This window comes from Aulostomus chinensis, chromosome 2 (assembly GCF_037954235.1).
Source record: "Aulostomus chinensis isolate RoL2024-O1b breed Wild chromosome 2, RoL_Achi_v1.0, whole genome shotgun sequence".
Classification (NCBI taxonomy): Eukaryota; Metazoa; Chordata; class Actinopteri; order Syngnathiformes; family Aulostomidae; genus Aulostomus; species Aulostomus chinensis.
Window position 1 is genome coordinate 20,579,393 of NC_141321.1, and position 27,177 is coordinate 20,606,569.

General features: G+C 42.1%; 1 protein-coding gene across 2 annotated transcripts in view; it reads right to left on the reverse strand.

Annotated features, from left to right (window-relative positions):
• The window catches only part of zfhx3b (zinc finger homeobox 3b), a 331,796-nt gene that overhangs the window by 215,126 nt on the left and 89,493 nt on the right, over positions 1-27,177 (reverse strand). The window contains exon 1 of one of the 2 annotated variants that reach the window (XM_086183558.1): positions 18,151-18,224. The exons of the other annotated variant lie outside the window; for it this stretch is intronic. The gene's annotated coding sequence lies outside the window, so the exon portion shown is untranslated. Of the gene's footprint in view, positions 1-18,150; positions 18,225-27,177 lie in introns of those variants that run through there. 2 annotated transcript variants of the gene reach the window in all.

Genomic DNA, 27,177 nt, shown 5'->3' on the forward strand with positions numbered 1-27,177 from the left:
TTGAAAGCATGTGAATCGAATTTTAAAGCAAAACCTTTGGGTTTTACCACAGCAATATCGAGCGCAAACAAGTTTACTCTCAGCACATTGCATGACGCTTTCATTCTTCACACAAAACCACAAGATCGAAGTACATTCGTGTCCCAGTGACATTTATATACCACGAGACATTAAAACATGTCCTATGTCTACTTACTATGTACTTCATCAGGTCACCAAAAGACGGAACTTCGATGGCTCACCTACATCACCAAATACAGTGCGAGATGATGCCAATAGCACCAACTACTGTATTAGCCACCTGCATCTCAAACTGGGATGCGAGGCACATCACATTTAAATAAGTTGATAGAGTTTATCAAAACGACAGGCAATTAGAGTGGCTTTGACCATGGGTTTGCATGCTAAATGAGAGTCATTTGACTGGTGCGAGTCATACATGTTAGTTCTGGAACTCCATTTTTGCTCGTGGACAGGCCTAAATTAAATATCTTCAAAGTCCATTAGGCTAAACAGCCTGAGGAAAGACTTCGTCTCACCACAGAAAAATGACAGTAAACTGAGGCAATCATGCCGCCAATCAATAATGCATGAATTATATTTTTCTTAGACTGTGTAAAATGTCCTGAGTTAATTCCCCAAAGTATACAATACCCATTACTTGAAGAGGGGCGCATCCATGTGTCTATCATCCAAATTAGTGTTTTCCCCAAGATTTATCAGCCTCATGCTGCCAACTGAAATTAAAACACGAAGGCTGAGCTGTGACTCCTCTAAATGCAGGGGCCACAGGCAAAGCTCTGTAAATCTACTGCTAGAAAACCCTTCTCAGAAAGTAAAAAAAAAAAAAAGACACATACAGAGAGGGACAGCTGAGAGAGGAGATGAGGTGGGGGTGTGTTGACCTGACCTGTCCCAGCTATTGGCCTGTTGAGCCAGTGAATGGTGAAGTCCCTGAGGTCTCCATTGGGGCCCAGATCTCTGATAATGACCTCTGTCTAGCCATGATAGTCACAGACGGGTATTATTTGGCAGGCTTTGCCGACCAGTGTCAGTGAGTGCCAATAATTGGTCAGTGTGTTATTAACCGGTAACCTGGTGGCCTCCGTAAACTGACCAGCGTCTGGGTTAGTGGGAGTCGTTGCGAGGATGACAGCAGGCTGGTCTCACTCACTCTTTGTGCCTCTACGTATGAAGATTAATGCACTGTAATCCTTACACAACCTACATGATCTGGAGCAGAGAGTCAGGGGCAAGACTTCACGACATTTGCAGCCATTTGTTATTCACTTATTTGTATTCGATATCAAACCTAAACAGACCTTTGCCACAGCATTCCAACAACTATCTTAACATTTTTCTTTTTCCCCTCAGAATGAAAGCATTGTCCAGGATTTTGCTTCTCACTGCATGGGTTTGCACACACGCACTGTGACGCTGGACAATCATTGATTTATGCATGGAAAAAAATTATGAATGACATCACGAGAATGTTGCATGAGAATCTGCGGTAATCTCTCAGATTTATATTTGTTATTATAGAGATGTACTGTAAATTCCAGTGCATGCACGCACCAGAATTACACACAAACACACACACACATGCAAAAAAAAGCCTCTTGTTCACCGACAGCTCCCAATGATCCCCGACCGACGGTCCCCTCTTGCATTACATGCAACACAATCCACCCTTACACACTAATTTATTTCTTTGCCTCTTTTTTCTGTTTCAGTGTGTAACTGAGACCTTGAATATATACAAATTTAACAGAGCTAATAGAATCATTATCAAATTCAGATCAATATGAATTCAGTGCCAGTGCCCATAAAAGGCAGCGATATTGAAATACAACACTGTCCGTGCTTCTTCATTGTTCAGCCTACGACTGACGCTTGCTGCCACCAGACATGATTTAGCAGACAGGCACATTACAGTTAATAAGACTCTCACTAAACACCCTTTATTAATGCATGAGAGAGTCTCTGATCCTGCAGAAACTTTCAGAGGGAAAGCAGTAATCACAATACCTCTAACAAGACAATAACCGTGAAAGAGTTAACGGTGTCGTTGAGGTCAAATCAGCTGGAGCTTCTTCAGAATGTATCAGAGTGGATGGACAACTCAGAGAGTTGAACTCCTCTATTGACTGTATATAGTTTTTAATGAATTAAATCTTCAATAAACTGACAGTGAACAAGTGCAATTACTCCTATAGCTCAGGGTGGAATGTAAAATAGCATTTATTAAATTAATTTAACATTTCTGAAATACTATGGTGCAAGGCTGGATATCAAGGTGACATACATCTAAGTCCATTAAATCTCATTCTTAGCTGTTAAATCAGTTAATAATTTGGCTGCGCTTTGTAGTTTATAATATAAATGGCCAAAAATACAGTGCAACAAATGAAATTGACAATAATAAGTCGTGCTGATGTCTGTGTAGAGTTCTTACAGTTTAAATGAGCATTTCAATGAGGTTAATGTGTTGCAGCCAAATGCACTTTAAAAAATAAACCCTTTTTTTCCCTTTTTCAACAGTGCGTGAGCATCAAAGTCTACTTGCATCCTCCTGTCAACCTCAATGACAGTTTCCTGTACATTTCCTCACAGTGTGTTTCGTCTGATGAAGTCGAGAAAAGTTAACTTTTTTTATTTAATAGGAATCAATATTCTGAAAGTCTCTGCAGACATCCAGCAGACCTCTCAGTAACAGTATTAGACCCCCACACAAATGATCCATTGGAGGAAATTTTCTAGTTGGATTTCTGTTCCAATAATCTAGATTTTGACAGAAGCTGTCACATTATAAAGTCTGAACACAGTTACAAGCACTGTGAATGATACCAGTGATTGAGTTTTATTGAAGTGGTCAGCAGGTAGCTCATTGCTCACAGAAAGCCCCGGGCGTGAAGGTGGTCAGTGGGGAGCAGCTTCACTACAGCTCACTACTGTACATAGTGAGATGGAGGGAAAGTGGAGGAAAGGACTCACATCGGAGAGAAAGAGAGAGAGAGAGAGAGAGAGAGAGAGCGAGAGAGAGAGAAATTCATAATCTCACTATTCAAGACGAATATGATACAGTATATTCCCAGTACAGCCGGGATGCTTGTGGCATGTATGACTTGTCCCCCATACCATGCAAACTGTTGAAGAGTAGAACACACTTGTAGAAACTTGAAGATGTACCTGTGTTTGTAATGATAAAAAAGATCCTTTTTTTTTTACAATGCTAATTGTTACTATTTAATAAAGTATTATACATGTTCTAACAATGACTCTTGTTTAATTGATGTCCTCTGCACATGAAAGATAGTAAGAAAGACGCCAAATATATTGTACTTTCTTCTACAAAATCCACACAAATGGGTGCACCAGTATAGAATTCATTCAGAATGAAAGGCAATGACAACATGAGGTACAAAAAGTAAAAACATTCAAAATAAAATATATTTTTGGAAATTATTATTTGCAAACTTCAGTTAGCGATGTAAACAACTTTTACTGTTCTTCTGTGTGTAAGATACAATTACCAGAATCACAACAAATGAACATTTAGTACCAGCACTCTGAAGCTGCTCTGAGTATATGAGATTTGTTTTTGACCCCCCTGCTGCACGAGCATGCTAATCAACCCTGGAGGGTCATGGGTCAGGTCTGGACAGAGACGGCATCCTCAACAAATGCACAGCAACATCTGCTCTCTGTGCGTCACACAAAGATGTCCCATCGGAGCCCCTTCGCAGCCCTCAAGAGCCTGGGAACGGCTCAAAGTCAAGGGCAGCCTCCAAGAGTGGACACAGCAACAGTCTCTCACAGGCAAAATGATGGTGGAATTTTGGTTTTAATGACCTACATTTTTGTTGAGCATATGAATAAATCTGGTGGCCTATGATCTTGGAAAAAAACTGCACCAGCATCAAGACTTTGCCCTGCAGGATTTCCTGAATCTGAGATGTTAGAGGAGGTTGGAGACAATGGTGTTTTGAGCAGAAGTTACTTCTGAATATACATCACACCCAGATGACACACCAACCCGAGACACTGTCCCTCCCTTTTGTTGGAAGCTGAACAATCTACAATAAAAGAAACATCAAATACTGTCAATAGCGGGATCAATACCCAGGGATATCTCTGTTTTCCGGGAAGCAAAAAAAAAAAAAGCACTTTACAGAGCCTCCTGAGTTCCTTCCATGGTTTCTGTATTGCAACTGCTGAAGGACAGCTGATGTATGTCTGTTCCTCCTGACATCACCGCATGCGAGCAACATTTTTTTCTGACTTTGTAATGTGGAGCTGATCTACACCTGCTGGGAGCGGAGCCGCGTAGGTATGCGCTGAACGCTAACAGCATCAATCACGCAGCAGGCCTTTTTATTGCCATTTAAGGCACATTTAAAACATTTCACTGGAGCCACCGTCCAATCTGATGACTCTGCAATAATACCGATGAGTACCATCCACTACTGTGTGGATGGTTGAGCAGTGTGGATTTTTTAAAACTGACAGGGCTTCCATCTTGTAGTTTCTTTAACTTTATTACCTCCACCAAGGAGGTCATGTGGTCACAGGCCTGCATTTGTTTGTTGACAGGATATTTTTTTATTTAAAAAAAAAAAAAAAAGAGTGGACAGATTAATGAATGTGGTGGAAAGATAGGTAGTAGGACATGGACCATGGGATTAACTTTTGGAGCTGATATGGATCAAAATGTCAAAACATCGCAAGCTATAGCAGCCTCCAATAATTTTCTGGACATAATATAAATGAATTTTGATCACATTCCTGGGAAATGGTTGAATGATGATGATGTTTCAGCTTCCAGGAATCATTTTAATCATATTGTGGATCAGTGATTCAGAGGACCTGTTTTTGATGTAATAGTCGATGTCTCTGAAAGGTTTAAGCATCTTTTGATGAAATTAATTGAGGGTATTTATTGTAATTAGTCGGATAAGCTTCCGGAGATGCTCTGGATCATGTTCTAGATCGCTCACCCGAAAGACCTGTTTGTTCTTCTCCTCTGGGAAGACGAGGAGCAGATTTCGATGACACCAAGTTCATATTCTAAATCCATATTCCCTCCTCTGCAGTGGTATGAGCTCTCTGAGTGCTTTCTAGTGTACTGTGAAATAATTCATTTGTTTTTGAAGAATCAGATTGTTGGATGATAGATGCCAGTCGATAATCAAATGAAAAATCTCTAATCTGCTCCATTCAACATGCACACTACTTGTACCCCCCCCCCCCCCCCAACCATGCCTGCCACTCGCAGCACCCTGGAACAGGCTGGTTTTCTCCCTGGAGCTAAACTCACCTGATGATACTCCTCATGCACCAGATAGATAGACAGAAGTGAAAATATAAAGGTGATTATGCAGCTACTTCAAAAAATGTCATTCCAAATATATATATATATATATATATATATATATATATATATATATATAAATGGTATATGTAAATTATCATTGAATCGTGCGCCCTTCTTTGATCACCTGATTTTCAACCCTCCTGCAAATGGAGACAATTTGTTGTAGCCAAGAGTAAAATTAAATCGCATTCAAAACCTCCTAAATACAACCTAACGGGCAACACAGGAGGCTAAAAGGCAACAGTACAGTGGGCATATAATGTAAAATCACTACATGATGACTCAAATTATAGTGCTCGTAAAAAAAAATGTTAGTTCCTTCACTTGAGCAAATTCATTCTGCTAACTGAAGTCAAGTTAAAAAACAGTCATGTGACCATGCAACCTTGCTCCAGTGAAGAATGACTGACAGTATCATGAGCACATGTTTTAAAATCTAAGCATACTCATCATAAAAGTTGTAAAGTAACAGTTATAAAATGTATACCAGTTTCTCTCCAGCGGATGAAAGAGTGAGCATCTTAAATACATCGCTGTCAACAGCCCAGGTTTGCCAACTGCAGAGCATCAGCACTGAGCTCCAGACAACTGATCCATGCTCCTGACTTCTCAGGTGAGCTTAGTAATAGACACAGTCACTCTAATTCCCCTTCAATTCTCACCTAAAATTGATAGCCGGCAAATGCAACCTTAATTACATAGTAGCCAATCAGAGCTTAAGTGTAACCTCCTGCCCCCTGCATACCCCCACTAACATCCTTCCCCGTCCTCTCACTGAGAGGAGAATGAATGCAGCGCTCCGTCCTGAGGTCTATATTTCACTGCCGGAGTAAACACATCTAAAGCATATGAGATGGATACATTATGTATATAGGACGCAAGTGTGAGATTCAAGGAGCAACTTGCTGGGTCAGCACGGAAAATGCAAGCAGACCAAGGAGCAGGCAGGATTCTCGCTTTCTACAGCTGGGTGAGGTCTATAGAGCAGAAATGTAAATATCTGAAATGACGCACGTTCCTTTTCTGGCCCTATTCTTCTTTAAATGATCTTAATATCAGTATATATTTGGCTAGTTAATACTTGGAAGCCTATTGCCATCTAAAGCTTGATGATCAGTGTGCCTGCCTATCCCTCTATTTGTCCATCCACGGTACGCCCATGCTTTCCCACAGTAAATTAAAGGCATCTCCTCTAAACCGAGGAAGTCTGAAGCCAACTACCGGAGATGCGCAGCTATTCTCTATCCTCTCTAATCACATGATCAGGGTGCTGGCAACACATCCTCAGCATAGGGAGGGGCCAAGCAGCGGCACAGCTCACCACCATTTTGTGTGGGTACCTGGCAGCTTTTGTGTGAGTACCTGTCTCATTTGTTTACCTGCATCCAGTGTGTCCCTACATGACGCGTCATTAGGTAAAATTCTAGTAAGAGTGAATGTACAATGAGCACGTTGCTAAAAGGAGGATGAACAGATGCTGTGTACAAACTATCACGGAGAATCACGGGTAGCTCATTCTGAATTTCATGTTTTTGTATTTTCTTCCTCTCTCCTTCTGTCTGGCTGTGCTCCCGACAGACCCCTCTCCTCCCTGACATCCGATGTGTGAGGCGCATATGGTGCAGTGAAATTGCTGTCTGCGAGAGCATGCCTCTGCCTGTCCAGACTTCATCAGAGGGATTAAAGAATGGGATGGGGGAAGAAAAAAAATCAAAATAAAATGGTGATAGCACCTCACACTCACACACACACACACACACACACACAGGCACGCACGCACGCACGCACACACTGTTTTAAGTAGAGTGGAACATCAGATGACAGAGAGGGCTCTCTTGCTGGGGTGCAACGGTTTGCAAGGAAAGGTTGTCCGGTCAGTGCGCTACGCTGCCTTTATTTGGCTCTGACAAGGGCTCACTACAAAGCAAAAGCAAATTACAGACAGTGTTCCTCCCTCTATACAGTCAGGAAGTTCACTTAAAAGCTGCATCCAATTAAAAGAAAAGTGACTCAGTGGTAGAGCAGCAGAGCTCTTTAATGATAACTTAGCCATCCCTCTCTGATGTGTTTTCTTTCTTTAAAAAAAAAACAAACAAAAGCAGAAGGGAAAAATGCGTCGCAGCAGGAAGACTGGAGAGGAGGTGGGAATATGCTTGTCAAGGTGGGATGTTACAAAGTCGGAGATTTGGGGAGCAAAGGAGAGAGGAGAGTGGAAAGATTGCGGGATATTAGGGCGTAATGGATGTCACACCAGGCCCCAATAACAAATTCCCATATGCTTTCATCATGGCTCGGTACGAAAGTGTTCAGTGGAACAGGTCATTACTTGGTTTCATACTGCTGTTATTACCAAGAAAAAGTAAATACTCTGCCATGTTTATCATCCAAAGAAAGGTTTTTTTTTCCCCCTTTCATTCTCTACTTAATCATCAAAATTACATAAAAAAACAACTTAGTCTAATGACGTAAAAGATCACTTTGAACCGAGAAATGATTCCGTGCGATGCGCGCAATTTTTTTATATCATGAAGAATTATCAAAATACTGTAAATATCAAATTAAACAAAGCATTTGTGAATTTCACAAAAGGTAAAGGAAGCCGAGCAGGAGATTTACAAAATCAATCGCAAGAAATATTGTTGAAATAAAGATAAGGCGTCTATCAGTACATACAGATGTGGTTTCATCGTGATCCTACTAAATTCAAGTAAATAGGGATGTATTGTGTGGTTTATTCTGGGATTTGCCAGACACTAGGTCTGACCCTGTATTTGAGACAACAAAAAGACAGTCTTGACATCTTGCCCAGCTAGCAGATAATATTTGCTGTTCAGAGACTGGCTTTCTTTTGTTCCAGGTTTTTATAAACCCAAGACACTTGAAATTTAAACTCAGTTCAAGAAATATTATTTGCCACAGGGCAAGGTAAATCTCTTGGCGGGGCCTTTCAAAGGGTTGCCCTGGGTTTGTTTACAATTGATCTTATTTAAAAGTGGATTTTTTGTTTTACTTTTCAAAGACATACTTTGTGCCATGATCTTACAGGTCAAAGGAGTGATGAATGTTATTTTTTTCCAGTTGAAGCAAAAAAAAAAAAAAAAAGTTATATAATCAGCTGATAATAATACAGAGAACCCTGTTGCACCACTGGTTCTTCCCAGGTCTCTGACTTGCATGTGTAAAATTAAAAACACATGCATGATAACATCTCCGACTGGAACAAAACACCCCTGGTGAGGGAGCAAATAAATTCAATTTAAACTGAATGAACATTTTTCATTCCTGTGATTTACTGAAATATGAGTTGCATTACGAAATATGGCACAAAAAAAAAAAAGAAATCTGAATCGTGAGTGTGTGTGTGAGAGAGAGAGCGTAGCGTGTCTGTGTTTATATTGCCATAAGGTGGTGAAAATAGCAGTTTCTACCATTGTTTAGGCTAGCCATGCACAATTTTCATCCACCCTTCTTCCTCACATGGAGCAACTGACCAATCACCATAAAGAAGCATGGGGGGGAAGGGGGTCAAGAGATGGTGAAACCAGAGAGGATGAGCACACTTCTGCCCGCTGAACCTGACGCTTAACAAAATCAGTCAAACAACCACAGCCAGTAAATCATACTGTAATTGATCCACATCCTCTTTGTGAACTTGAGTTTTGCAAAACTTCCTGCGCATGGAATGCAGTCAAAGGAACAATAGTTGGCTGCAGGGACCATCCTCCAGGGCTCAGAGGGTCCCCTGCCTGCTCAAACGGGCCATGATACAGGAGGAGGTCACAGGCCGAGGAGCCCGTTAAAAGCTTGCTGTTCCTGGGGAGCAAGACAGACAAGCTTAGGGCAGTGCAGCGGGGATGGCCCTGTAAAGACCCCTTCATCTGGCCCACACCTGGGGGAGCCCACGGGCCAACCAGCTCCACACACAGCGCAGCAGCTACTGGTCTTACACACACACACACACACACACACACACACACACACACACACACACACACACACACACACACACACACACACACACATTTACAGAAGTGTTGTAAATGTGTACAAAAAAATAAGCAGTTTTCACATAAAAAAAACAGCAGTTGTCAGCAGAAAAAGGACATAAATAGGAAAGGTTTTCTCATACCGTATTTTAAATGTGTGGGTGTGTTTATGACAGGCACATTAAAATGAAGTTAAATGGAAGTTTTATCTTTATTTTCACTATGGTATCCCCTGAGTGTTTTTTCTATATTGGAAAGCAAATGTTCTAATTAGAAGTTCCTACGTAAACAGTGACATTATTTTCTGTATGTAAAGAGCCACTTCAGTTAAAAGTTGGATAGTTTAGTTGAAGACCACGGTGATGTACTTGATGACAGCGTTATTATTAGAATAGATCCAGGAAGCTGTGGTGGGATGACATGCTGGCTATAAGAGGGCCCAGGCCACTGCTAACATTTCAAATTACATCTCTGTCTATTGTGTCTTGCTTGAGCTTATGTGAGGGTCCCTGGGGCACCTCCATTTTCCCAGAAACTCCCTCCAAGGCTCTTTAGGTTAACATTCCCAGTTTGACTATTAGATCAATAGTTGTAAATGACTTTATCACACCAAAGAGGCAACTTTCTAGATAGAATTGGTCCCACAGTTGCAACTTGACAGGCTCGTGCTGCGAGGAGGTCCACTTGCTCTTGCTACATTACAAATGTGATGTTTCTCAACAAGACTAACAACATTTCAACGATCCTACTGGTGGTAGAAATGCGCATCATTTGCAGTGAAATAAAAATATGCATATTCAAGTCAAGTCACAAAGAAGGGGTGATGGAGTTGCCTACAGAGGAGAGGTAAAAAAATCTGCATCGACATCACGCTGTCTGTTTGCACCTCTTTTGTTGTTATGGAATACGGGGTGATGTCACTTCACTCCCAAGCCTCCCTAAAATACCCCCCAAATCCTACCGGGCTCCTGAGTGGGAGTGCGTAATCAGTCCTGGCAGAGTGCTGGTTAATGGGGGGCACAGGGCCATGGGTTTGTGATGTATTCATGTGCGTGGCGTGGCGCCTGGACCCAGGGTGACACTTCTTCATTCCCGCTGCCTCAGGCCAGGATTAGGATTGCGGCCGGCCTCACAAAGCCAGCCGTAATGCAAAATCATTTTCATATTAACCTCATCTCTCCTCTCTGGGCCTGACAGTGGACAGGCCTCCTCTCTTTGGTGCTCAAATTATCCTCAATTACTGGGGAAAGGCCAGGCAAGGGGACGTCACCTAACCTTCACCATCTGTTAGGTTCAAAGCTTTAGCAGCCGGCCAGCCCGGCTGTCTCCTGCTTCCCCTGACCTTTCCGCCTCGGCCAGCTCCTGCACTATACGCCTTTCACCCCCACCCCCACTCCCACAACCTCCCATGATAGGCCAGCCCTCTCTGGACACAGCTGGGAAGTGCATGTGCACGCATCATATTCAGGAGGAAAAGGTTATGTCACGCTTCTTCAGCAAAGATATGAATATTCAAATCTGTGCTGGGACGAAGGCGAGAGTGGTGTCAAGACACATAGGTTAAGTCGCTCAGCGAAGGATAAGCCAGTATCTATTAATTGAGTGCTGCTCTTTATTGCCTCTGGTATTCAAATTAAATACAAAAGAATTAAAAAGCACGTTTTTTCATATTTAACCACTCGAGAATTACTGTATGTATCATGACTTACTATCGACAAAAAACTTTTTAAACAAAATGTATTTTTAAAAATGAGTTGCATGATAATCTAGAACTGATTAAGAGTGCATCGTTTCAGGAGTATTGCCTTTGCTTTTTTACCTTGAACATGGAAAGGTTTTCTTTTGTGTATCTACATGATTTTTTGAACATTTTTTCCACATAATACACAGAGATTTAATTATTTGCTATCAATCTATTTATTCTAGAACCTCACTGAAATGCTATTTTATTGAATCTTTTCCTACTTTTCCTGCAAAAGTTGGCTTTAATTAAGCATCCATCTACATTTGAAATAGCGCTTGTGAAATATTTAGAAGCTCTTATTTCTCCTATAGTGAATGCACCTCTTAATAATGCAGGCAGTGTTTTCTGTTTGTTTTGAGCTTGTGTGTTTTAGCAGCTCCACTGTGTCCATTTGGATTTTCCAGTCTGTCTCGCCACTCAGGAGGCCCCCTTTTCGCAGGTCATCTGGCAGGACCTGATGGCTCTGAAATAACTTTTAATAAGTCTGCTAAATAATAGATAGAGTGTTGGCTAAAATCAGGCAGGGAGGAGGACAGCAGGCTGCAGAGAGACAACAAGCAGGTCCCCGACACCTCCCTCTCCATCATCATCATCATCAGCAGCAGCAGCAGCAGCAGCAGCCATGTTCAGTCTCTGGCCTCACCTCCTCTCCAGACCCAGACTCTCTGAGGTCAGGGGTCATGGACTTGACCTTGTGGCCCCCAAGAGAATGTTCACTTGGTTTGGGATATAATTTGGGATTTATTCAGCGGGAGGCCCTGTCTCTGGCTGCATTAAGCCTCATTATCCTTGAGTCATCTCTGTTCACAGGGCAGAGCCAGGAGCAGACGCATCAACACTCCACTTTACTTACACCTTCACAATCCCACAATCAATACCTGCAGCTCATGGTCTTCCTTTAAATACACCTCAACAGAGGGTAAAACTATGTTTAATATCCAGGCCATGGAATAAGTCCCTTTACGCTATTTTCTCTAGCAATATTTAGATATCCTTGAAGATATTAAATAGGAATAATTGTACACGTAAATGTAGATTTTTTTCTAAATATAGAATTTTGATGAATTACATTTAAAAGAATTAGATGTTTCAGTAAAAGCAAAATTTAGATTTTCCTGAATTATTTTTCTTCCGTTTGAAGGAACGTCGTCAGGCCAAACACACATCAATCAGTGATTTAAAAAAAAAATGTTTATTTCAATTCACTCATTTAATTCTAATTTATGGAAGCATGTAAGACATTCTTTTTGGGGTATTTAATTGAGTGATTAAACAAGATTTTTAATTTAATTGTTTAAAAAAAAAGGAAAAGGTTCACATTTATAAGAGAATGCATGTGTCGGCCTAAATGAAATAAGCAGTTACTGTGATATATTTCATGTGTAAGCTAAAAAAGAGTGATCATTCCTATTATATATGCCTGCCTCTAAGTGGGTCCCCACGGAGGACAATTTTGGAGAGATCTTCCCTGATAGGAAACAAGCCCTGCATGCATTAATATTACATTAGAGCCCGTGTATGACAGAGCCGTCTGCTCAGTCAGGTAGAGGACATCTCCTTATCATGTTAATATTACACTCATCAAAGTAGGCTACATCATACAGGGACGGTGGTGGTGGGGGGGGGGGGGGACACGCTCGAAATTAAAGATTGTTTTCATGAGATAAGTCTAAAAAGGCAGAACAGACAATAAAATGCGTATTTAGGTCACATATTCACTGTAGTGCACAAATGCCGCAGGAAAGGCGTCGCTTGCGTGTGTGTCTCGGTCGGAAATATGACATGCATGGTCACACACGCACACACACACGCGCACACACACACACACACACACACACGCACACACGCTGAGAGTGCACTCCTCAGTGCCGAGAGCAGGAGGGGTGCAAATCTCCAGCGAGAAGGAGACAGGTGCAAGGCTCTGCTCTGTTGCAGCTTAAATGCATTTAACGTCCATTCTTAAAACACACACACACACACACACACACACACACACACACAGAAAAACACACAGAGACCCTCTTTACTGCAATGAGATTATGTGCTTTTTTTTCTTTTGTGTGTGTACATTTTAAAAATGTTTCACTTCAATCTTTGATAATAAAATAACTAAAAAAAATAGAGGACAAAAATTAAATGTCTTCCTGTCCTGATATTTTTTTTGGAGGGGGGGGGCGCACCTCTTTGGCTGTGTGCCATCCTGCTGCAGAATCAAGCTCCTCTAAACACGTGTCCCGTTAACAAAAGGCGGAGCGCTTGTTTGGAGGCAGCCTGGGAGGCCTGGGGGGGGGGGGGGGGGGGGCGGACGTGTGCTCGCCTCCGTGCCAAACTTTGTCACTCTCATTTGAATGTGAATGGTATTTACCAGGGAGAGCTGCTTGCTTATAACGAGCCCGTGTCTACAATACACAACCCCCTTTCCTGCAAGGATTTTTCAATTAGTGACCCCCCCAACCATCACAAAACACACACACACACACACACACACAAGTCCCACCCGTCCTTTTGCTACTAATCGGGGCTAATTAGGCCTTTTATCGCACATTAATCGCTGGTATTAATTGGCTGTCGGCCGCAGGCCAACTGTTGAGGAATTTGGCGTGTGATCGAATTGAAGCTGACGTGTTCATTACGCCTATTTAATATTCAGCATATTGTAATAGGACACTTGTTAGCAGGAATGCAATTAGACATCTACAGCAACAGGGTCTGCATACGTTTATAGAGGGGGGTGAGAAGAAAAAGGTGGAGATGTTCCTAAAGCTGCTGTTATAAATGAAACCATTTTAATTGAAGAGGAACTGTTTAGGAGGCATCATGTTCGGCCTGCTGTTTTTTCCTGCTCCTTTTAAAAAGAAAAAAATCAAGACATTTTATCAAAATCAAGGCGTCCTCGAAACCTCGAAAGGTGCGCCGTGCTTTTTTTTTTTTTTTTTATTTACACCAAAATGGCAAACCCACGTGATCTGGTCTTGTGACAGTAAGACGGTTTATTCATCTGTGTTTTGTCTGCAGGTTGCAACTCTTCGTCTTTTATCCACCTTGGTCTGTTCCCTCAGAAAAGGAGAAATAATAAGGTTTATTAGGCGCACAATACCTTTCTTTAATCGGAGCATCAAAGGGCTTTCAAACGTGACATCATAGTTCCTGCAAGACCTGACAGACACACTATACAGAGGCTGAGGGCCTGTGGTCGAACATGGCTGCAACTGATGTGCATCAAAAAATAGAAACATCGATGCAGGATGTAAACGTATCTACTCGCAAGAATGTTTGATCATTAATCAATCAACATTTTTGAAACAAAATAGTGTTTAAAAAAAAGTCGATGAAAGAAGAAGAGGCACCTCCAAGATATTTAGAATACAGCAAAAATAATAATAATAATAATAATAATAATAATAATTCAATGTCCGCATCTGTCTAGTAATACTGTCTGTGCCAGCCTGTCCAGGGAGGGCCACGTCGTGACGGTCTGGACTACAATGAACCGTCAGCACCCCCTGACCCCCTTTTGAATTTTGTAGGTTTTTTTTTTTTTTTTTCCATTGTATAGGTTGAATATTTTATGGGCCTCAGCAGCAGAAACTAGTTGACCAAATTATATAAAAGGTCCTTGAAAGTGAATATAAAGGTGCTTCCCTTATTTTTTTTTAAAAAAAGCAAACCCCATCTAATTCTATAATTATTAGTATTTTGTTATTCAAGAATACTAATTAAGATATCTGTACCGACAGCCACTGACGGGCAGGAGACAAACGGATATGAAACGAGGAGACTTCAGTCTTTTGATTGGGAGGGGAAAAAAATCAGACAAATATCCAGGAGTCGGAGAGCCACTTTAGGCTTCCTGTCCTCACCGTCAAGTGTTGGCGAGCATCTCAGTGCTGTCACAGCGGTCCCACTGAGGCATATGGCTCTCAGCTGCCCCCCACCCCCCAGCCCAGCCCGGGCAGACCAGACCCGGTGAAGTTCAAGGTCTCTGACCACCACCACACACATACACACACACACACACACACACACGCGCACACACACACACAAACAAACACACACACACACACACACACACAAGCGCCTGCTGCCTGGATGAATCACCGTAAGCCCAAAATTCTTTATTTCAAATTTGTATACTGTATTTATAAGAAAAACAACAATTGTTATTATTATTATTATTATTATTATTATTATTAAAATAATGTTGTTTTTTTTATTTAAAACCTTTATCCATGTCAATATTCTTACCAGAGTAAACACCATGGCGAACATTTACGTCACTGTCCATTTTCAAGAACAGCAACACTGAATTTATGGGCCCTTCAATCTCGCCTTGTTTACTAAAATGAAACCTTGTGGCGAATTTCATACATACAGATGAAAAGCTCACGTGTGCCTGGATTGAAATTTAGCGTTTTCCACGTGTCATTTAAATTTGTGAGGCGCTGAGAGGAGACGAGGACGTCACTGATCTCGAGCAGAAAAGTTGCACCATCGGAGGCTGCAGGCCCTAATTAGCCTGCAAGACTTTCGTTGCTCCAAACCAAACATTCAGCCACACACCAACATTGCGCGTCATTAACGCCCAGTGGTACACATGCAAGCTACATCACGTCCCTGTAATGATCAATCTATTTAATTAGGCAATTTGAATCCAATTGAAAGAAATCTTACAATCGTCACACCTAGTAAAAGAGCCCGTGATTATATATGATGTAAGCGATTTACAAAATAGTTAAAAGGTGCAATTATGTTATTAATTTAATATTGATTAATTATGCAAATGTAACGACTTTCCCGCAAAGGGTTGGGAAATTTGTGGAAAATAGGAACGTTTTATCAGATGTCGTCAATATTATTTGCATTTAATTGTTGCCCTCAATGACGCAATAATGCCAATTTAATCAAGAAGCTGAGATTTATAACAGATCTATGCAAGTTATATTTGTGGGCTTGTTCTTAATTATATTATTTTTGCAGAGATGAGCAGGAAGTTCCTCTGACTCTCATCCCAATAGTTCTTTAAATTAAAAAATATATCATCCCCAAATAATTACAAATAACTGGGACTGTATCAAAGGCTGTAACAGTTTAATTTAAAAAAAAAGGTATAATTGTGTGTCACGTATTTTGAATCAGAATAAAAACTAAAATATTCCTTGAAATCCTAAACAAAACACAGATAATCACGCAATGAGGAAATATGCAACCTGAGATTTAAAGTTGCTTGATACAGAGGGAACGACCAATTTCCCATTAATGTGACTATTTGAATAAACTGATGGGGCCAGGTCCACGCGGGGAACAGGAAGCAGTAACATAAAAAGGAGAGGATAATGTTGAGGAGGCAGCGAATACATCAACGAAGAGGAGAAGAGAAGAAGAGGCAGGGAAAGCAAAGATGCAGTGAGTGGATGATAGGTGGTCCCAGGTGTCTGTAATGACATCAGAATGGGAGAAAACCTGCATCTGCATAGAGGAAGAGATCCTGTTTCCTGAGAAAGTCTCTTCATGAGAGACAGGTCACGGCCAGTAGCCTCTGTCTGACACATAATTGGTGATATTGATTATAGGTTATCATATGCTGCAGGCCATTTGTAAGACAATGCTGCAGGGGTTAATTTGTCAGCCATTAACCTCTAGGATCAGTGAATTTGTCCATTTAAATTAAGTTTAGATTTCTTAATGGGTCACCTACCCTCATCTGATAAATGCTAATGTATTTAAGTTAGATGACAGCAAAACATACACAATGACAGTTTAGACACACATTGACAGGTGCAGGAATACCTGCAGGAGAAGGTTCCCATTCCTGGGAAGCTGTCATATTCTCTCTGAATTAACCCCCTTTCAAAGCTGCTGGGGCAGCACCTATCATGAATTCATGTGCTGACCCTTTAGAACAATATCTCTTCCTCTAAAAATCGGAGTGGCATTTACAGGAAACACCTTTTCCTCTTTCCTCAAATCTGTGAGGGAGCTGCTAGCCAACATGCCAACAGGAGGCTGAAAGTTGATCCATCAGGCCCAAGAACTGAAAAAGTTACAAAAGCAAATGAAAAAGTCACTTTGTAGCTCCTCAGTGACAAAAACTGAAGTACATTTTTATCAATTTCATATTCTTTTATCAACCGAATGTATGAATGGGTGTGAAATTTGTAGATACGCAATTATATTATGCAAAACATATTTTATTTATTCATTTAGCTATGCAAGGTCCCTTCTTCAGGGAGTCCTCATAAAAATGATCATGTCACTAGTGACCAGTAAATCAGGACCTTAATGTGTCATTTATCATTAATATTATATATTCTTCAACATAAAAATGTAGGAATGAGAATGCATTGTACATCGTAATAAATAACCTCAAGAACAAGTATTGCCTATGCAAAAATATATCATGTCAACATATTTTTTATGATTATGTTTGGGTTTTTTTGCATGAAAAATATCAATAATTGCTTCAGGGTAAAAAATTTAAAAAAGGAGACAGTTTGCAAAACAGTCCAAGACATTTAACTGCTTCAGTATCATCCCAGTTTTTCCACCTTTTTTTTTCTCAGCAAGGAAGAACACATCAAATACACAAAATCATAGAAAAGAGAAAAGCTGTAACCTTTGAGATAGTCGATCAGAGGCGATCAGAGGTGTAGAAGCACCCGGTACAGCCCAGAGCAGTAAAGACAACCCACTTCAACTTCAAAAACATGACATTTGCCACCTCAGAGCACAAATCATGTCTCTCCAACTCTACACCTGTAAACCTGCAAACCCACACAATGTAGATCAAGAGGAAATCCAAGGTATTCTCACTCAAGCAAACACTATTAAAAGTTACCAGTAATGCGTGTGTGCGCATGTGTGTGTGCGCGTGTGTGTGTGTGTGTGTGTGTGTGAGTAAGTAAGAGAGAGAGAAGAGAGAGTGACAGAGAGACAGACAGGGAGGGAGGGACAGAGAGAGAGAAAGCATGAGCTGGTCAGTCAGCAAAGCCCAGTTGACCAAGTGAACCTGAGCAGGTTATCGCCATGAAAAAGGAAGGCACCATTACCTGTTTGGAGCAATCCAGTGGTGGGGTCAGCCCTCCAACTTGGCATGCATTAATTATCCCCTAGAAAGATGGTCGCTCTACAGGCTCACTCCTGACCTGGCACTCCTTCTGTCCCACAGTCAGAGAAAAGGATGGATGGAGAGGAGCAAGAGAGAGAAGAGGAAGAGCAATAGGAGATGAGTAGAGAGGAGAAAAGAGAGCGGGAGAGAGAGTCAGATCCACTGCCGCCCCGGACACCATGACTGGTCCACGTGAGATTGATCACACACTCACACACACACCGAGGCCTCTGCAATGACAGGGGGGGAACTGCCAAGGAGTAGCACGCTTTGTCTAGCCTGGGGACACGCATAGTCAGACACACAAACGGCCACAACACACATGCACGCCCACACACGGACATACACGCATGCAAAAACACACACCCACACAACACAGCCGATGACGAAGACAGGAATTTTAACCTTAAGAAAAATGGTTCAAACTCCAAATAAAATGACTTAATCCATCACTACTTTCTTTCAATTTACTAACTAGTCTATAAAAGTGATGTGGTGTTTGAGAAGCTCTTATTAGCATTCACTGACTGCTCCACGCACATCTGTTGAGTAGGCCAACGCCTGTTAGGTTGTGGGGCAGCTGAAAATGGACAACAAAATAAAAGGGTCAAAAGTCTAGCAGCGAGAGGCGAGAGGACTGTGATTACACACAATAGACAATAAAAGAGATGCATATGAGTGGCGGCAGTGTGCCTGGCCCCTGCACCTTCAGGGAGGACAAGGTTCACTCTAATCTCATGAATGTCACTCACACACACACACACACACACACACACGAATGCAATATATCTACAGGCAAACAAAACAACAGTCAGAAACCCTGAGAGCAGAAATAATAAAAAATGACATTTATATGCAAATGTACTTTTTAAGTTGCCAAGTTCAAGGTTTAATATCAGTTTATTTTAGACCATTTTTTTTTTAGAATAAAATAATTATTGACCGCATCCCTCCATTACATACATACAGTAAGTCAAATAAACATGAAACTAGTGAGATATAAGCAGTGATGGTGATGTTGAAAATCAATTTGCATTGCATTAAGCAAATAAAAAGGCCAGCAGTTGAGTGCTCTACTGCTTAGAAAAATCACATTTCCCAAATCAAGCGTCCCCTTCAGCCATCTTCTGCTGTCACTAACCAGGAGGGGCCGTCTCACTCAGCTGGCCTCTCTATGCAGATTGATCCAGATGGACATGGCGTCCAGACCTCCAGTCCCCCATAGACCCTCTGGCTGAACTTGACTCCCTGGACTGCAGATGGGAGGGAGGGCCCCTCACCTTTAGTGAACCCTGGACCCCAGTGCTGCCCCCCCCACACACACGCCCCCCACACACACACACCCACCCATACACACACACACCCCACAGCAGACTGCTGGCTGAGCCTCTCCTCTAGTGTCCACTATTAACAATCATTCCAGATTGAATTCAGGTCGCATTCCTAACAGCTACCATCACAGATCACCTGATCAATACTGGGAAATTATCACACAACGCTTCCTCAAACAGTGTCAACATGCAAGTGCTGGTCAGGGAGTGTGTGTGTGTGTGTGTGTGTGTGTGTGTGTGTGTGTGTGTGTGTGTGTGTGTGTGTGTGTGTGTGTGTGTTTGTGTTTGTGTGTCTGTGTCTGTGTATGTGAGAGAGAGAGAGAGAGAGAGAGAGAAAGAGAGAGAGAGAGAGAGAGATCGCTGGGGTGGAAAGGAACTGTGGCCTGGTGGTTACACAGAAGGAGCCTCAGAGAGGCGAGCCCTTTGAGCAGAGCCTGAACCCTGGGGGGCTCTAGGTTTGACTGGCTATGTTGCTGAGCATGCTGGGCCACAACTTAAAAGGAGATCAGAGGGCTGTACCTCAGAGAAGCAAAACCCTCTTCCTTCCTCTTCATCTTTCTCTCTTTCTGTACACTCACAGCCTGTCCAATATCTCCATACTTGTACAAAACACTGTACAATTCACTGCAAATTGAAGGGCAGCATTCACATTTGAGCACAATTTAACGCGTTGTTTCATGTATATGGAAGACAAATTTCCAATATTTTCATGACACTCAGCATGACATTCGAGGCAACACATTTAAATAAGGGGCATATATACCACACTTGAACCAAGTACTGGTTCAACATCGGCCATTAAGAGTAGTGACTCAGTGACAAGATGAACCACACAGGTTTTTTTGTTCCAAAGCAGAACCCAACTTTTTTGGGGTTTTTTTTTTTCCTAAAAAGCTGTTGTAAGTGAATAGTGATAAAAAAAACGATCTTAACTGCTGTTACATTGTTTGTGTCCCCGCCCTCAAATATAAAATCCATTTGAAATGAATTTTTTGAATGTCCTGTGCCACAAAAAAGGGCAATTTACATGAAATTTACAAATTAAATTCCATTTCTTCCATTCCATTTATCATTGCACAATTGAAATATATATATGATCTTTCCAATGCCAAAAAGGCAGTGCTGAGTGAAAGAGATACCTTTAAGAAATGCTGCTACAAGTACTTCTCACTGGAACAATGAAACATCCCTGACAATTACATTCACATCATGAGCTTAATTTGTGATATCTTTACAACCAAGCCAGGAGCATTTTAAGAGAGATTAACATACACATTCCATGTAACCCAAAAGCAAAGAGTCCAAGTACACTGCAAGTGTCCCATGCCCTCCTCAGTGACCCTTTGACCCCAGGTGCTACAATCAGTGTGCAGTCAGAGCTGCTGTCTAGCCTGGCTTCCCTCAGGCCCTTTGCTGCCATTCTAACCTTGTTTCTGATCTAGCCCTGCTGCGCTCTGCTCTGCCTGGGTAATGCCGTATCCCACTCCCCCTGGTAAGTGCTTCATATATTGGCCTTATCGGAGACCTATCTACACCACACAACATTTACCTTGCTGGAGCCCAGCAGAGAGAAAGCCCGTATCTTCATCAAACAGAGAGAGAGAGAGAGAGAGAGAGAGAGAGAGAGAGAAGGGGGGGATTGTGGGACTGCTTTATGAATTATTAAGATTAAAATCTTTCTCATATTACCTATCCTTCCCTCCCTCCATTCCATTTTCTTCCCTTTCTTTTTCTTTTTTGGTTAAATTTTGAAACATTTATATCCCTCTGTTCCTGAGTAAACGAGCTCGGGGTCTATTTTTCCATTAAAAATAAAAGCTGAGGAGACGAGGAAAGAGAAGAAGTACGTATCGTGGTCGGTTTTAGGTTTTAGTCATCTTTAATCAGCCCTGTGTTTCTGGGCAGGGGAAGAAAAGAGTCAGATGAAACAAGCACGTAATGATTTTTTTCCTACTAGTTTTCCTCAGTCTTGGATGTTGGAAACTTGAAAGGCATGGAAAAGAAAGATTTTCTTGCCTTTTATTATTACTGTCAGGGAGTCCTTACTCATTCTGACTTTGTTCAGTGGTCTAAGCAAATTTCCAACTTATTAAAAAAAATGATGCATTAAAAATGTACTTGCCATTATCCTGGGTCAGGTATTTCTGAATGGTGGACTCATGGCTGAAAGCATGAGCACTTTAATGATAGTCTGTCTGTATCAAAGAGACTGGCCTTAACCTGTGATATGATCTCTTTCTATTCTCCACGTGCCTGCTTTGAATGCTTTGCCTCCTGGCTTAAATTGCATTAATTCATTAGGAAAATACATGAGCAGAAGCACTTTTTTCACAGCTATAACGGTGATGTTTTTACTGACACAATACCGACTCTGTCAGTCACAAAACCCTTTCAACTGACAAAGCTTCCAGGCAAGAACACCATTGCTAAGAGATGTTCAAACAACTTGTACAAGAGCGTGAGTTTTTAATTTCAAATCTGTATGTTTTGTGGGAATTTTTTGAATTCAGAAATGTAATGAGGAGTCTTTCTGACTGCTTTATAATTCAAAGTGATAATGACATCATTGGTTAAATACATTTTGATAAAATCCTAAATTGTATCCAGACGAGGGTTTGGGTTCATGGAGCATATCCATTTTCCTAATACTGTCTCATCAGTTTACACATAAAATACACAATGGCAATAAAGAGGCAGAGGACCATTATTCAGGGAGATGACCTTCGCCTGACTTGCGAGTATGTTCTCTTCTCTGAAGGGCCATCATAACTAGAGCATAAGAGCAAAGGTCATTAGGACCCACAGGGGCCATCAAGATCCCGGAAATAATCCAAGCACTCCATCGAGGGCACTCAGCTTCGTTCCATAGGCGACTCAGACGAGAAGACAGAGTTAGTGGAATCACAGCAGGCAGCTTAACCAACGTGCGGATCTCACATTCAGTTTGTGGTCACCTGCTATTTGTAAGGCAGACGTGATACGGCGGGCTCACCAATGTGGTCATACATCCTGAGTAGTGTGTGTTTAAATGTGCTCTTAATAAAATATTTCTGGGGCTGCGCGGAGTCGTGGTCCCTGCGCTCATTAGAGGTCTCTGACCAGCTTGATAAGTGCAGCTCTGCTCCATAATGATTTATTAAGGCCGGGGAGGGGAAAGCTGGTGGGTCCAAACTGCCTCAGGACACTCCAACCACAGAGACATTTAAGAGTAAAGGCTTGAAATAGAGGGTGCCTCTGAACAGATTTACATCATTCGAGATGCATTTCAAAATGAATTATGTAGGACAAAATGAAATACATAGGAGTTTTGCAATATTTGCAGTGTTTTCTTCCGCATAGCTCTTTTATCTACCCTGCTCTTCCTTCCGATGCTCTCTTCTGCATTGCCCTGAGGTAAATTCATGGCCACTTACTTTATATACAGCAGAACACTAATGGATAGAAAGAGGGACAGAAAGGGGGTAGTGTTTAAAAATGAATGGAGGAGTAATGGTCAGAAGTGAGCAAACAAACAAGTCTGACTAATTCAAAGATTTGTACGACACAGGTATGCTTTGCTGGCCCGAGCCAGGGTGGAACAGGGACGCTGGGCTGCTGAGCTGATTATCCTAAAAGTCCTTTGTAGGAGAGGACAACCAAGGTAGGTCTTTATGGGGTCAGGAATATCTGTCAAAACTACAAAGTTCCTCTGCCTACTTTAACTTTCTAACAGGTGTTTTTGCTGAATATCCCATACATACAATTTCATTTGGTTGAGAAAAGAATCTTTGACATCTGCAAGCAGTCTGTGTCTCAGATGTGTTTTTATATTAGCATGGCTTTTGAAGCTGTATGTGAACATAAGCTGCATACTAATCAACAAAACACTGCCAACAAAAGATTTTTTGAAAACATGAAAAGAAGTCAAGAAACCAAGTAAGGAACAGATGTGGGTGAATTACAAAAGACCAGGATACCCCGCTCCGTCAATTGAATGCACACTGCACTTTTGTCATGCAGTACCTAATAAAAGTATCATGTTGCTACAATTTTAGGCAACAAGCAAACTAAAGATGTGGCTGAGCTTGAACAACTGTATCAAAAAGATGTCATAGTTGTTTTTTGGCCCACAATGGAAGAAAAAGGCAACTGTGTTTTGAACTGACTGGTGTGAACAGGTGTGGGCTTGAGCTGGTCAGCAAACATGAGAGAAGAGCAGGAAAGACTGGCCAGTCATGAAGGCATCTCTACAGAGAAAAGCTTGGTATCCTCCAACAGAGGAAACAGGCTTAGTGGTTGGAGGATAGATCTTTTTTTCTTTCCCTTGCCACAGTTAATTTTCAAATCTCCAACATCCTATGGCTGTCTGTTTTTCTTCTTCTTCTCTCTTTTTTTTCCTGCTTTCATTCTTTTCTTTTAAAATGAAACTGGAGCTGGGGCAGTGATAGTGATAGATGGCTCAGCGCTCTAACACTTTATCCAATCTGGCGCAGATTTCATCCAATAAAGAATCACTTGTGCACTCTCAAACTAAATGGAAGTCAGGCAGCGGAGAGAAAGGGGCTGCCGTGTGTTTCTGAGCTGCGAAAATCAAATTTTCTTAAAGCTGCCACAGCAGTGGCTGGCGGAAAAAGCAACAACAGCCATGACTGGCCAGGGCCACAACGTCTGCACACACAATTTAATCCATCACAGAGCGCTTGACACCATATCAATCAACCTTTCATCAGCATGCCCCCCCCCACACACACACACACACAAAAAAGAAAAAAAAAAAAACAATATTTCTATTCAATCACCTCTGACTGAGGGCCTGAAACCCACTGACCAATGGGGAGGACCAGAGAACTCCAGCTGGTTCAGAAGTCATTCCACATGTACACAAGCAGAAAGTTGAGCTCACTCACTCATATGTGCCACCAGAGTTTCATTTGATTCCTCATAGTAGAATAATAACCTGTCATATTCAGAAGATTTTTTTATGCATAATGGATGCTTATTGCTAGGTGGGTCTCCCTTCAGCATAACTTTCCAGCTGTGATGTCAGCGTGATGGAAGTATGAGAGGATTGGATTATTGGATGGTTGATAAACATGCACAAATGCCATGGCCCAATGGAAAATCTTCTCTGTTGTGTCTGCACCATTAGAAACATCTCAAAAAGACGTGGGAAAACACCATCGGTTTCTAGATGAGAGGGCATCCTGCAAAGATTAAGCAGCAGCTAGCATTTCATATCGAATCATAAATATTTCATGGTAATTCCAAATTTAATTACAAATAGAAAATTTAAATGTTTTTTTCAAAATGACCTCATGTATCCCACTTGCAGTTCCTCTGTGGCCCTCTAGGAAGCTGCAACCCACACTTTGGGAATCTCTTGGCTATGCTAACATTTGCTATTTTTTTCTGCATTGAGCTGCGCCCAGAGATGCTGCTGTGCCTACGCGACTGACCTCTGGGTTTCCATGATTATTGACCAGGTACATATTTTTGTAATACACATCTATATTTGTTCATTATAATGCATGATGGTTGGATTTACCCTGCAAGTTGTGGCTGGAAACGAAAAACCTGACATAACAATGGCCTTCACCACATCCGATGATAAAAGTTGGTGCAAAAATTCAAGCAAACATTGGATCTTTTTTCACAAAACACAGGAAGAGGAAAGTTCTCATGGTTACACCATTGCACAAAATCTTCAGAGAGCCATTCCTCACCGTAAAGTAATGTAGAACGACTAAGCCAAAATATGCAAAAGACAATGAAAATATCGTGCATGACTCCTGAAAGCATTATTCAAAAAATGTCATTTGTTAGACAATATCAGCAGTGACACTCCCGTAAATTATCTGTCCTTCTTTAACTTTTACCGTGTGACACCACCCCACCAACTCTTCACCTTACCCCCTCCCATCGCCATCCTTTGTTCCGGGAAGACAGTCCCTCTTACCCCCTCTGTATCCCACAGGCTGTGGCTCCAGTGGCCTATGATTTATAATTCATAGGGGCCGCTTTTATATGGGACCTTAGTCTACCTGATACCCTGCCACTGGGCCCATCCCGGGACAGTGAGAGGGGGCTCTTCATTACGCCTGGCACCAGAATACTAACATGACACCCGTCTCTTTGAAGCACTAGCACTGTATGTAAATTGGACATAATAATCTATTCTTCCCAGTCAAGATCCTGAGACGTATTCCCGACATGGATGCTGCCCCCCCATCCCCGCATCCTCCCCCCCAATGGCCATTTTGTTTTCATCAACATCCTCTCCTTTATGTACTCCTTGCTCTCTCTCTCTCCTCCTTTCTGACAAACATTAAAATGCTACTTTCCTCCCTGAAAATTAAAATGGACTTTAATTTAAGGGCTTGTCGTTTTCATGGGTGTGTGCGATGGTGCCGTTTCTCCCTCTGGGTCCGGTAAAGCTCAGGTCTTAGGGTATCCAGATTACTTCCTCTCCAGTTCACCTTCTCGCTCTGACCTCCCTACACACAGCCGAGGTCTCCGACCCAGGCGGTGCTCTGTACTCTGTGCTCATGGCCTAGGGCTCTGCTTGGCCTCTGTGCTTCATTGGCTGCCTAAACCCTGGTGAGGCTGCAAAAGGCCAAACACTGTACTTGTTGTGGATGCCCCACCACCCACCAGTGTCTCTGGTGCTGCAGCGGGGAGGTGGAGGGGCCTTGACTGATTGCCAGCAGCAGCTCAAATGACAAAGTGAGAACAGCTCAGCCTGGACCAGACGCGTGTATTATTGTTGTTGTTGCTAAGTGTTCCTGACTAATTATTCCTCCCTCATTTGCAAACGTGGCTGCTGCTCATTTACATATCAATAGGGGCGAGCGTAGGGTATGATGTCAAGAAGTTAAGCGTGCGGCTAAGCTTGGGGAGCAGAGCGGCCCTCATCCCTACAACAAACAGAACCCCCACGCCTCCAGAACCCACATCACTGCCATGACACCCCCTGCTGTGTTAGTCTAATAAACAGCAGAAACAGAATGGAAGATAGGCCGTTGTTTGGGCGAGGAGGGTGGGGGTTGGTGGGGGGTGGACTGACATAGCAAAGCGCTCTCTGTCAAATCAGCGGGTTGCCCCTGGATTAGTTCAGTTGTAACACAACCCTGGGCTCCATGGAGATCATTTAGGCAATTATCAAGAACAAGGCCGGCTGCAGTGTTGAACAGCTCACTTCAAAGGCCTACACCAGATGAACAGTTACAGCACACTGGTCAATTTCCATACAAGCCACCCCCCGCACCCCCACCCCACACACCCCCCGCACCCTCCCTGCTCGCTTTCACTCACTGCTCCTCCGCTTATGCCTGCAGGCATTTTGACTGTGTTAATGAACATAAGACCCCCCTCTCCACCCTAAACTCACACACTCATAGCAACTATGATGAGAAGTTCATGATGCTCTTTGTCTTTCTCTCTTTCCATCTCTCTCTCTAGTGTCCCGCTGAAACAAAAAGAGTCACAGGCCCCAGCGAAGGACAACTGTGCCTGCCAGACACTTGCTTCATGTGAGCTTCATCAACTGTGAGAATCTGACAGGTTTATTTTGAACAAGCTGTATTTCCCTGCAGTTTGTAATGCTGATAGAAAACCAGGATCGGAAGAACACATCACTTTCTCCAAGTTAGTATGCATGA